Here is a 9,404-nt window from a genome sequence, read left to right on the forward strand (position 1 = left end):
TGGGTATAAGAATTAAGGTTTTGTTCAGTTTACTGTACATTAGAGTTCAGTTAGAAAAAGCATAATTGAACAGGCTTAGGTTTCAGACAAAAAATGAAAATGGTGGTTCTGATTACACTGGGAAAAGGGATTGCAGTAGGGTTCAAATTTTTAATCTGTTCTGATATGGGCCTGTATTTGGATTAGGGTTAAGGGTGGTGTAGGATCATGGTCAGGCTCAGAGGTTAGGGTTAGGGAGTAGAGTAAGGTTCAGAGTTAGAGGGTCAGGAGTGAGGATGGAAATTCAGGCTCAGCGCTCAGGGTTAGAATGTAGGGTCAGGGTCAGTGTTAGAGGATCAGGGACAGAATTAGAGGGTACATTAAGAAGATGAGGGGCTTCCCTGGTGGCGCAGTGGATAGGACTCCATGGTTCCAGTGCAGGGGGCCTGGGTCCGATCCCTGGTCAGGGCCCTACATCCCACATTCATGCTGCAACTAAGAGTTCGCATGCCACAACTAAGGAGTTGGCAAGCTGCAACTAAGGAGCCCACAAGCCACGACTAAGGAGCCCTGGAGCCACAACTTAGGAGCCTGCCTGCTGCAACTAAGACCAGGTGCAACCAAATTAAAAAAAAAAAAGAGGATGAGGTTTTGAGGCATTAGATTTAAAGGATGCAGGCTAGAGGGTTAGGGTTAGAGGGTTAGGTTAGGTGGTCTGAGTCAGGGTCAGGGTAAGGGTTAGGAGTTTACAGGTCAAGGTCGAGTATCTAGGGGCTAGGGGTTAGGAGTATTAGGGTTTAGGTTTAGAGATTAGGAGGTTAGGGTTAGGGAGTTAACAGTAGAGATTTGGGCATTAGGGTTAGTGGGTTAGTGTTAAGCATAACTGGCCCACGACCCCCCTAACCCCACACCTCTGAGTCCTCTAGGATGGACAGGACTTGTCCTGGGTCACTCATGAGTATGGGGTTCACCTGGACCACTGGTTATCTACCCCCAATCCTGGAACCTGATAGCAGAAGAATGAAATGTCTGCTCTGGTCACTGACTTTCAAATCCAACTCAACTTCAGTCAACGGTTGTTAGGGCCTCAGAAGTCCACAGGGTTTCCTCCTACCATCTGAACTGGAAAGAGTAGTGCTGGCCCCACTTGGCCTGGGCAGCCCCGGTCCAGCACAGCCCTGACTGAGGTCACTCCATGGTCATGTTATGAATTTATACAGAACTTGGTGCAGCGACCTACCAGCCCCCAGGTGCTGCCTCCTGAGGGCTGGTGAGGCCCTCCTGGGACTGCAGGCATCCTTTGTCCCATCTGAGTGGGCATCAATAGACATCAAGTCTCAGGACAGCCCTTGACCTCTGACCATCTAGGCAGTCATCTGTGGTCCTCCAGCTCAGGCCAGTCTGGTTCCTGTCAAGCCTCTGTGGCCAATTACTGAGCTGACCATGCTTCTGGGCAATTGAACAGCTACCTGGGCAGCACAGACAGCCCTTTGGGGTGTTTCAGTTACTAACATCCATGTGGTTGAGAAAAGGGCCTCCCCCTCACAGGCTCATAGCCTGCCAAGAGAGATAATAACCGTCTAAACATTTGAGTGTGTGCCCGACACAACAACCATACAGCAGACCATGGTCTTTCAATCCTTTGGGCTTCCAGCTGTAACAAACTTTTGATATTCATACTCATTAAGTGTCAAAGATACGGGAGCAACTGGGCCACCCAATGGACAGTTTCACACTGAGGCTGCATGTTCTTGGAGAGCCATGTGCACCCATGTGAGCTCTGAAAGCTGCCAATTATGGATTCCATGATACGGAATAATCCTTGGGCCTCCCACTGTTTCATTGAGCAAGAATTTCCTAACCACCATAGCATTTAGTCCCTGCTCTTTGTAAAGGAGGGAGGAGACTGGATAAATGAGCAATATTGTTCTTGGGGGATGGGTGAGTAATGTGGCCTGGGGCAGGTGTGACTCCTGGGCTCCCACCACCAGAGACATCAATGAGGGCTGTGCCTTTTGCAAGAGGAAGAGTTTCTTGCTGTTGTGGGAGGACAGCAAGAGCACTGGATGGGTGGCTGAAGCCCCTGACCCTAAATCAACCCCTTCCTTCCTTGGCCTTCAGATCCCACAGCTGTGCAGTGGGCTGTCAGTGATGTGGAATCTGCTACTTTCCCCAAGCCAGCATCTGTTCTCATGCCAAAGTCCAGAACCTCAGCTTTCCTTTGGGAACTTCTTACCTGTTTCCAGTCCAAACAGTTCCAGAGGGCTGATGCTACATTCCACCCACCTTGAAGATGGGCATATGATCCACATCTAGCCAATCCCATGTTCCATCCTATGGGTGCTCTGATGGGTTCAAGGACGATGCTATGACCCAAACCAGGCCAATGACGTTTATTTTATTTTATTTTTTGGCCATGCTGTTCACACAGGATTTTAGTTCCCCGACCAAGGTTCGAACCTGTGCCCCCTACATTGGGAGCGCAGATTCTTAACCACTGGACCACCAAGGAAGTCCCATCCCCTCATTTTCAAAACTGATATGGATTTAAAAGCACACAAGATGATTGTGATATGAGTGGCCTTTTCAGTATGACTTCTTTGACTTAGAATGTTTTCAATGTTTATCCATGTTGTAACATGTATTATCAGTGCTTCGTTCTTTTTTTTTTTATTGTGGTTAAAAATACATAACATGGGGATGGGGGGCAAGTGGAGGGAACGGCCCAGATGCACATCGTTCACGGACCCTCTGGACTGGAGGGACTCGTGAGAGCTGGAGCCCAGAAATCCGGGGATGGATAAGACACAGCGTCCCTTCCAATTCCCGTAAGCACCCCTTGTTCCATCCTGCGCCCAAATACCTCCGCTAGGCCCTCTCCCCACTCTTTACACTCCCAACTCAGCTGGGACAGACCTCTGCAGCCGCCGCTCCCCACTCTGCAGGAGAAGCTCAGAGGTCCTGTCTCCCTTTCCTCTGAGGGACTCTTTTTGGTGACTACAGAAGGATTTGATCGCTGAAGACAAAGCTGGTAGAGGACAGCGGGATGGCTGCGCCGGGCGCGCCGCGCTTCCTCCTGACCTTCGACTTTGACGAGACTATCGTGGACGGAAACAGAGACGACTCCATCGTGCACGCGCCACGGCGGGCCAGCGGTTGCCTGAGGGCCTGCGTGCCACCTAGAGCGAGGGCTTCTACAACGAGTACATGCGGCACGTCTTCCAGTACCTGGGTAAGTAGGACGTGCGGCCGCGGGACCTGCGCGCCATCTATGAGGCCATGCCCCTGTCGCCCGGCATGGGCGAGCTGCTGCAGTTTGTAGCCAAGCAGGGCGCCTGCTTTGAGGTTATTCTCATCTCATACGCCAACACCTTTGGCGTGGAGAGTGCGCTGCGCGCCGCCGGCCACCAGGGCCTGTTCCGCCGCATCTTCAGCAACACGTCAGGCCCCGACCCTTGGGGGCTGCTGGCGCTGCGGCCCTTCCATGCGCACAGCTGCGCTCGCTGCTCCGCCAACATGTGCAAGCACAAGGTGCTCAGCGACTACCTGCGCGAGCAGGCCCACGACGGCGTGCACTTCGAGCGCCTTTTCTACGTGAGCGACGGCGCCAACGACTTCTGCCCCATGGGGCTGCTGGCAGGCGGCGATGTGGCCTTCCCACGCTGCCGCTACCCCATGCACTGCCTTATGCAGGAGGTGCAGAAGGCCGAGACCAGCTCCTTCCGCGCCAGGGTGGTGCCCTGGGAAAACTCCACCGAAGTGTGCCTACACCTGCAACAGGTGCTGAGGACGTGCTGAGGACGTGGCCTGCAGGGGGCACCCGGGCGGTGAGGTGGTGGGGCGGTGGGGGTCGGGAAAGAGAAAGCTAGTTTTATTACTCCCTTTCCCTTTCGTTTTGGTATATTCCTCTGGGATTTCCCGGAATCCCAGGTTGGTCCATTTGGGGACTGGAGGAGGGAGTTGGGAGCTATCTCCAACTGTGCAGTTAACCCAGCTCGGCTGCCTCCCCCAGTTCCACTGCAAGCGAATTCCGGAGTCTGGCCCCACCAGGGTGGCACGCATATCTGAGCAGGCAGCAGTGTTTCCAAAAGCCTTGTCCTCCCAGGTGGGAGGACGGAGTTCCCTGTCAGGGTAGAGAAGGAACATGTCCCGCGTCGTTGCGGTTAACTGTTGCCTTGGGCTGCATGGCCTCCCTCCTCCAGTCTTCTGTCCAGGGGACCCAGGCCCCAAAATGTCCCCCCCCCGCGACCTCCCCCACACCGGACTCCCTGCGGAGAGAGGTGGCACTCCCTGCCGACGGTCCCAGGCCTAGATCTTGCTTTACCTACTGTGACCCTACACTACAGTCCTTGCCTCCCCTCCCCCCCTACCCTGTCAGCATCCCCACAGGAAAAAAAGCTAGAAGGAACAGTCACCTCCTGTTGGTGGAAAGAGGTAGCACACTGTCCCGGGGCTCGGGTCTGGCCAGCCAGGGACTCACAGAGCCTGAAGATGTCTCCTTGCACCACAGCCTTGTCTATGCAACAAGAAACCAGCGACTTGACCAAAGTAGCCCCACTGACTGGGCCCTCTGAGTCCCCCTCCTCCCATATGGAACAGAAAGCCATGATGCTTTAAAGCAGGGCCAATAGAAACCCAAGGTCCACCTCCCTCTTTTGGTGTTTCAGAGCTGTAAAGGAGGTGAAGGGGCAGAGGTGAGCGAGATCTCTCACGCTGCAGTCTGAGGGATGAGGGCGAGGTGATCTCTGCTCTCAGGGAGCCCCACTTAAGTGAAGGAGCTGGTTCCCACTCTGGGAGGAGTGCCCAGCTTGGGGAACCAAGACTGAACACATAACAAAGCAGGCAACAGGTAAAATAGCAGGGTGCAGCGCACCTTCGCAGAGGGGCAGAGGGGTCTAGTGTGGAGGGCTCCATGAACACCGAGGAGATGGGAGATACTGCTGCTTAGGGCAGGCAGAGGAGGCTCAATTAACGGGAGCCTTACAAGTGTGTTGCCTTTCAGTCCCTCGGCCCGCTAGTCCTGCAGGGCAATCATCAGGAGGTCATCAGAATTTTATTCAAAGTTGGAACTTGCAGCTGGAGACCCTGTCTTGCATGGCGTAAGGGTCCCCTGTGGATAAGGTCACCAAACTCTTTGGCTTCCAGTTCTTTCCTGTCTCCAGCAGGCCTCTGGGTACCTCCTCTGTCTTTACCAGGACCCCTTCCCACTGCAATGGGGGGAAGGAACAGACACAGCTCACAGCCCAGGAGGTGTGCAGGACTGGTCCAGTCTTGACTGGAACAGGCTTTGGTGTGGGAGTCAAGAGGCTCACTCAAGGCGGTGCTTGGGTCAGCATCCCAGAGATCCCAGGCTGTCAGCAGCTAGGCTGCACATAGTTCCCGGGGAAGAATCCAGACCCCTCTGAGCCGATGCCCTCACACCAGCCATTGGAGTAGCGGTGGGTGATGCAGATAATGGTGACCTCAGAGAAGGAGAGTTCGTTGCCCTTCTGGCGGGTGTATGGGTACAGTGTCACTACTGCAGGGCAGGAGGAGAGGGGTGCCATGAGATGTGCCTCCTGCCCCGCCACAGGGATGCTTGTGCCCACATACTGGACTCTAGGGGGCAATGTGGAGAGTGGGGCAGGAGATGCCTTCTTCAAAGCCCCATGACGCCTCCCCAGCTGAGCTAATATTCATTATCAGACCAGCTGCTTCCCTCCTCTGTGGGGGTGCGGTGGTGTGGAATAAAAGGCTCCACAAGGGTGACACAGGCCATCCCCTCCACTCCAAGAAACTTCAGTGTTTGAGAGCAGGGCCCCAGGATCTACCCAGTTTTTGTAATCTGCTTTCAGCCCCCGTTCATCCTGGTCCTCCCACAATGTCTCTAGCAGGTGCTGGAGAAATTGCTCAGTAGGTGCTCTAGTAGGTGCTCAGTAAATACAGTAACATTTAACAGTGTAGACTTGGCCGAGTGAGCCTTGGGCAAGTCACTTAGTTTAACCTCTCAGGCTCAGCTTCATCTGTTAAATGGCAGTGTGAAGATCCTAGGAGGTTAAGTAAAAGTGAGAAAATGGATGAGAAGATTTGACTCTGGGGTCTGGTATAAAGCAGGGGCTAAGTTATGTTACCCCCCCACATATCATAACATTTACCATTTAAATCATTTTGATCATACAGTTCTATGGCATTAACTACATTCACGTTGTTGTACAGATATTCTCAGCATCCACCTCCAGAACATTCATTTTCCCTATGGAAAATTCTGTATCAATTTCTCTAAATTTTGGCCAACATTTGTTATTTTTAGCTTTCTTGATTATAGGACTTCTAGTGTGTGGAGGGGTATGGCGTTGTGGTATTAACTTGCATTTCATCATGACTAATGATGATTAACATCTCTTCATGTGCTTGTTGACCATTTGTATGTCTTATCTGAAGAAGGGTCTTTTCAAGTCCTTTTTTCCACTTAAAACATTGGGTTGTTTGCCGAGTCCCGCCAAGCGCTCCTCCTGGTGGCGTTGGTGTCGGTTAGTCCAGCCTGTAGCGTTCTCCGCGCCGCAGGGGCCCGTGACCTGGGGCATCACTAGCGGCCTCTCAGGGGCGCCACTTACTCTCTCAAGCTCGAAGGAGGGGAGACGCCCGGCCTCCGGCGCCCGTGCCTGGAGAGCCGAGATCGTGCTGTGCCGCGCGGACGCGGCGCCGCAGGGGCGGGTTTTGTTCAGCATTGGCTGCGGCGGTCTGCGCGCCTCTCCCGGAAGTGGGCGTCCTGGCCAGAGCGCACCTGGCGCGGGGCATCCTCGGGGCTCTTCGCCGTCGGCGCCACGCGAGCCGGCGGGGGTCTAAGAAGCCAGCGCGCGGCGGCTGGGAACAACCCGTCCCGTGGGTCCCTGGCACCCCAGCGGCATTCGAGAGCGGAGCGGAGGGCCGCGGACCACAGGCAAGGGGAGAGGGTTTGGTGGGGGTGGGTGGAGGAAGGAACGACGAATTACACCAGAGCTGTTTGGTACAGTCGCGGAGCTCCCTAACCTGGCGGCAGCAGGAAGGGCTCGCCTTTGGAGTAAAGGCTTTGAGGACAAGCCCAAGCTTACCCACTCCCGTTTTACAGAACGTCTGCAGGTGTAAAGCTCACTCGTGCGCGGTTTTCCTAAGCAGCCAAAGGCCCCTCCCCAGCGATTTCTCTGCAAGCAGAACCCGAGAGGGGCCGGGTGCCTCGAGAGACTCGCCCTTGGCCCATGGGAAGTCCAAGGGATTTATCCTGCATGGTGATTTCACCTGCTGGGAACCTCGCCCCACCCCCCCGCCAACCCCCACTCTGGCCAGCTGGTCCAGCCCTGGTTACTGCACTTCTCCAGCCCCGGCCAGCCCTTGGCCACCTGTTGGGATGGGAAAGGGAAGAGTGTCAGAATTTCACCTTAGAAACTTGCCAGGGGACGTGGATTTAAACACATAGTGGTCACCCTGGCAGAAGAGAAGGGATGAGGGCACCTTGTTGCCCTTTCATTGTGGAATCGGTGGCACAAAAAAGGGAAGCAAACAGAAAACTCAGACATACCACTGCAGAGGCCATGGGAGTTAAGTTGTAAATGCTGCTGGCTTTCAGTAGCCTGCAGCCATTCTCTTCCTGTAGCTGATGGGACACAAAGCTCTACTGGGTTGTTCTTTGCACGGGATAGTCTTGTTTTGCAGAAATTCAGCTCAGAGTCATCTCTTGATGTATAAGAATTTCCCAGATTAGGACCCCAGGCAGATCCTAGAGGGCCAGGGTGATTCCTTGCTTCATTATACCTGTCTGTTGGAGTGGAAAACAGCAATAACATAGGTTTCTTTAAATCTGGTTTTTGGTCTATAATCCAGAGCTTAGAGTAGCTACTTCCTTTCTCCCTCAACAGGGTTGTGTTCCTGGAATGAATTATAGTCAGATGACCTTGTTTTTACAGGTGAGGGTCAGGGTCAGGGGTCAGGGGTCAGGGGCTAAGGTTGGGGTTAGGGGTTAAGGCTTAGGGTTAGGGTTTAGGGTTAGGGTTAGGGTGGAGTTTAGGGGTTAGGGTACAGGTATGGGTTAGGGGTTAGGGTACAGGTTATGGTACAGGTTAGGATACGGGTTAGGGTTAGGGTACAGTTTAGGGTACAGGTTAGGGTACGACTACAGGTTAGAGTTAGGGTACGGGTTAGGGTATGCTTTAGGGTTAGAGTATTTATTAAACCTCTCCCACTCTCCAGATATCACTTAGCACGTAAAGGAATATTATTTGGAGTCCAGCATGGAGAAGACTTTAGACACTAGGATAAGACAAAGAACACACACATTATAAATGTGGAGAAATGGGAACCCTCTTGCACTGTTGGCGGGAATGTAGATTGATAGAGCCACTATGGAGAACAGTATGGAGGTTCCTTAAAAAACTAAAAATAGAATTACCATATGACCCAGCAATCCCACTACTAGGCATGTACCTGGAGAAAACCACAATTCAAAAAGATACATGCACCCCAATGTTCATTGCAGCACTATTTATAATAACCAGTACATGGAAGCAACCTAAATGTCCATCCACAGAGGAATGGATAAGGAAGATGTGGTACATATACACAATGGAATATTACTCAGCCATAAAAAGGAACGAAATTGGGTCATTTGTAGAGACGTGGATGGACCTAGAGACTGTTATACAGAGTAAAGTTAGTCAGAAAGAGAAAAACAGATATTGTTTATTAACACATATATGTGGAATCTATAAAAATGGTATAGATGATCTTATTTCCAAAGAAGAAATAGAGACACAGACGTAGAGAACAAACATATGGATGCTAAGGGGGGGGGATGAACTGGGAGATTGGGGTTGACGTATACACACTATTGATGCTATGTATAAAATAGATAACTAATGAGAACCTACTGTATAGCTCAGGGAATTCTACTCAGTGCTCTGTGGTGACCTAAATGGGGAGGAAATCCAGAAAAGAGGGGGTATATGTATGTATATGTATGGCTGATTCACTTTGCTGTACAGTAGAAACTAATTCAACATTGTAAAGCAACTACACCCCAATAAAAATTAATGAAAAAAAAACACATTATAAATAAATCACATTAGGATTTTGTTTTTAACCTGTACATTAAAACACTAGTGCTTAGGAAATCTACTGGAGGGAAAGCAGTAAAGGGTAGTTTTATGGGAATAACATTACAGATTTTCTGTAGAATACAGAGATTTTGACTGGTTAGAAAGTCAAGGAGGAATGCTTTGGTTGTGAAGATATAAACCCTCTTCTAAATTGAGCTGTTATTGGAAGTTAGAATTTTTTTGTTGCTGTTGTATTGCTTTGTGTTTTCATGATTATTCTGCTTGCATCTCCCTAGTTAAAGCTTTGATTTGGGGAAGAGTGCCATTACTGGAAATGAGTTTACAGAATTATTCTCAAAAACAGAAGGAAATTGTTCT

The 9,404-nt window shown here is 51.4% G+C and overlaps 1 pseudogene; it reads left to right on the top strand.

The window, feature by feature from the left end:
* The first annotated feature begins 3,025 nt into the window (after positions 1–3,025).
* Positions 3,026–3,777, top strand: LOC132500499 (phosphoethanolamine/phosphocholine phosphatase-like; annotated as a pseudogene).
* The last annotated feature ends 5,627 nt before the right edge of the window (positions 3,778–9,404 follow it).

Source organism: Mesoplodon densirostris, chromosome 13 (assembly GCF_025265405.1).
Source record: "Mesoplodon densirostris isolate mMesDen1 chromosome 13, mMesDen1 primary haplotype, whole genome shotgun sequence".
NCBI lineage: Eukaryota > Metazoa > Chordata > Mammalia > Artiodactyla > Ziphiidae > Mesoplodon > Mesoplodon densirostris.